This window comes from Ursus arctos, unplaced genomic scaffold (genome assembly GCF_023065955.2).
Source record: "Ursus arctos isolate Adak ecotype North America unplaced genomic scaffold, UrsArc2.0 scaffold_1, whole genome shotgun sequence".
NCBI classification, from domain to species: Eukaryota; Metazoa; Chordata; class Mammalia; order Carnivora; family Ursidae; genus Ursus; species Ursus arctos.
Window position 1 is genome coordinate 89,973,860 of NW_026622763.1, and position 3,890 is coordinate 89,977,749.

Sequence of the window (3,890 nt, forward strand, 5' to 3'; positions counted from 1 at the left end):
GTTATAAGGGCTTTGCATACGTTATGACACATCACCTCTCCTGAGATAGGATGTGATTATCTGCCTCTTGCAGGTAAGGAGAATGCAAGGGGTCTCTCCCCCATACCCTGCAAACAGGTGGCAAAGAGAAGAAGCCTTGGGTCAATATCGGCAAAGCTAAGGGGAGCAGCCATGTTTTATATTTGAGGAAGGTGAGGAGGGACCGAAAAATAATACTACCATCAAAGCAAACTGGGAAAGCTAGAACTGGCAAAATCCTACTAGGGAAACATACAATATGATTAAACCATAGATTCTTCTGAGAAGAGGTATGTGTGAGGGGCGGACATGTTGCTAATGAGCAGCACACACTTGGAGTCTTCAAAGGAGCAGGAAACCAGATTCCTTCCAAGGGCAGGGGTGATGCACTTAGAGAAATAACACCCCGGGATTGTCACAGGCAGCCCTGTTATATGCATGGCAAGGCATAGTGCCAGAATCCATGTACTTCCAAATCAATTCACAAATCCCTTGGATTATCAAGAATTTTATTTGCCTTTAGAGTGGACCAGCCTTATACACCATAAACATTTCATTCAGGCATTAACTTCTGGGCTCTGCATCTCGTTTACTTACCACTGCTCCTGCTGAGAGCCTACGTTTCCCTACACTGTTTTTTGTTTTGTTTTGTTTTTGGTTTGGTTTTTTTTTTAGACAGGCTCATGCGGGTGACGGGACAGAGGCAGAGGGACAAGCAGACTCTTCGCTGAGCAGGGAACCCGACATGGGACTCGATCCCAGTACCCTGAGATCATGACCTGAGCCTAAGGCAGATGCTTAACCCACTGAACCACCCAGGTGCCCCCCTACACTTTTCTTCAACTGAGCCCGATAGGGTTAGGCTATGATCTCCAGTTGCTTAAAGCTGAAAATGGCTTTTCATATATCACTTACTCTCCCATTCATCCTCAGGTTTAAATACAGATGTTCCGGTGTTGTGGGCGGAATCACGACTCCCCAAAGCTAGTCCATCCACATCCTTATCCCCCAAACCTCTGACTATGTAACCTTACGTATCAAAGAGACTTTGTGGATATTATTCAGTTAAGGATCTTGAAATGGGACGATTATCCTGTGTTTTCCAAGTGGGCCCAACGTAGTCACAAGGGTCCCTAAAGGATGGAAGGGAAGGGCAGAAGGTAGAGAGAAAGACATGTGGCAATGGGAGCCGAGGTCAAGCCTTGCAGCCTCGGCAGAACCTACTGTGACTTCCCTCTCGAGGTCAAATCTCTTCTGCGTGGCCTCCTTGCTTCACCTTCCCAACAACCATCACCGCCACGACCAAAAAGGGTTTGTGTGATTATTTGACTAATGTCAGTGTCCTTTACAAACACACATGAAAACAGGGCCCATGCCAGATTTTCCTTCCTTCTGAATTCCCAGCCCACAGCAGGCACTCAATAAATATTTGTTGAATAAATGAACAAATGAAAGGGCGAGCAGGATCTAAACCTCCTGTGGTTCTGAGTATTCTTTCGTGTGGGTGGAAACACAGCAGTCCATGAGGTACCCCACTGACATGCTCTTGGCTTTTTGTTTTCCTATCTCGCTCCAACCAGCATATTTGTCTCCACATATGGTCTTAATACATCTCTGCTGAGAAAAGAACATATCTTTAACTCCAATCAATGGCTCACAGAGTTTGTAGAGGTGGAAAATCTCCTTTTTCTATGTCATGATTTGTATTCAGATTATTCTGATTTTAAGTCTTGACCCCACTGACCCATCCATGTACAATGATCTCTGTTGTTAGCCTGGAGATCTCCTGCTGTTTTCCTGCCCTCTGAAAATGAAAGACCATCCACTTATTCCAAGATTGAGGTCCTGAGCCTCGTTTTGAAATATCCCAGGGGGATCCCATTTTCAAATCATCAAAACAAATTTTATTGTATTTCACTTCAACCTCCTTGCACTCTGCCATATATTTTTAAAGGAAGTTGCCGGTGAGACCACAAAAAATAAACAACAGTTACAAATACTGGAAAGGTAGATTTACTTGGCTCAGGCAGTTATTGGACACCATCTATGTGCAGAACTCTGAAATAAGGTCTTTTTTTTTTTTTTTTTTTTGGCACTCTCCTATTCCACCACAATTGATCACTTGTATCTGCAGACCAGTTAGAACAGTCCCACATTTGACCCTCGCCACTCGCCTGGGAGAAAGACAAGGTAGGTGTTACTAATCTCTTTAAGAAATTGCAAGGTAAATTGCTCACTCTCCGTTTACCTGGGTGTTTCATCTTTGTTTTCCTCATGCTTCTCCTGCTAACACGTAGTAGTCCCAGGTAAGTATTTTTTGAAGGAATAAATGAATGCCTGGCTTCTTTCTAATAGGAGTGTTTTGACTGACTTGCCCAACATTACCCAGTTAGTCAATGAAGGGCCTTGGATTTGCAGCTTTGGCCATCTGGTTCCAAGCCCAGTGCCCTTTCCTGTCTACAGTTAGGAGAGGAATCCTGAAGGAGGATGAGGGATAGTAGGGATGAGAGGTTAAGCACTGGTTTGTACAGGCAGAGTCCTGTGTGGACAGTGAACACATAATGGGGAATTTAAGCCTCTTTGGGCAAAGAAAAGTAAGCACAGAAGCTGGAAAGCATTCAGTTCACTCCGTCTAGTAGCAAGAAGAATGCAGATAGATGACAGACATAAATAAATGAACAGTGGTGCCCAGAATCTTCACCCCGTCCCAGCTGCAGCCCCATAAACCAGAGAGAACCCCAAAAACTAAGTGAGGTGGGCACACCCTGATATGGCACTTGATCCAACCCAGGGGATTTTATAGCCCTCAGGATGTTTAAAGAAGCAAAAGACCTGGAGGATATGTATTTCTAGCCTATTAAAGAAAGTTTATTTTAAAATATTTAACATTTCTTTATTAAAGGCATACAGGCAGGATATAAGCTCTATAAACTTTCCAAGGAGACCATTGCTAGCATTCCAAATGGAGAAATTATTGCCTTGTGTGAGAACCCAGTCTTGCCTATTTCACTTTACAGATGGCCGCATATGGAATATTTTTCTTACAAGATCATAATGCATAATGAGCTTTTGAAAATTAAAATTGTAGGGGGATTTTTCTTGCTGCCTCATTACCATACTAGTTAGGAAGGAGGTTTGTGGTTAATTCTTGCGACAGCCTCACCTAAAGCATTCCCTGTATCACAGGCAGGGCTTTGCAATGCTCCTCAAATTATATTATGTGGGATGTCAGCTGGGGCCTCCCTGTCCTTCAGATATAAGCCTTTCTCTCAGATTTGCAGGGTCTGGCGTAAGAGTACCAATGGAAGCTTCTGTCCCTACCCTTTCTCTTCCCATCCCAGGCTCCATCCAACACCAGGAGGGGCTCACACGTATGAATGTAGAAATCTTAGGGTCCAACACTCAACTTATTTTTTTTTAATTTTTTATTATGTTATGTTAGTCACCATACAGTACATCCCTAGTTTTTGATGTAGTGTTCCATGATTCATTATTTGCGTATAACACCCAGTGCTCCATGCAATATGTGCCCTCCTTAATACCCATCACCAGCCTATCCCCATCCCCCACCTCCCTCCCCTCTGAAGCCCTCAGTTTGTTTCCCAGAGTCCACAGTCTGTTGTGGTTCATTCCCTCTTCCGCTTACCCCCCGCCCCTTCGTTCAACACCCAACTTACATCTACATCCCTGTTACCAAATCTCCTTAGCCACTCCTTTAGCCTAGAAGTATACACACTGGCAGGGTGGTCCATTCTTCAGAGGGTTCTAGGCAAGACACCTGTGCAGGCCTAGGAAATCAGCTTGAGATAATTTGGACAGGAGATTCCAGAATCCCATGAAGGGCGTGTGTCCCAGATGTGCATATCACTGAC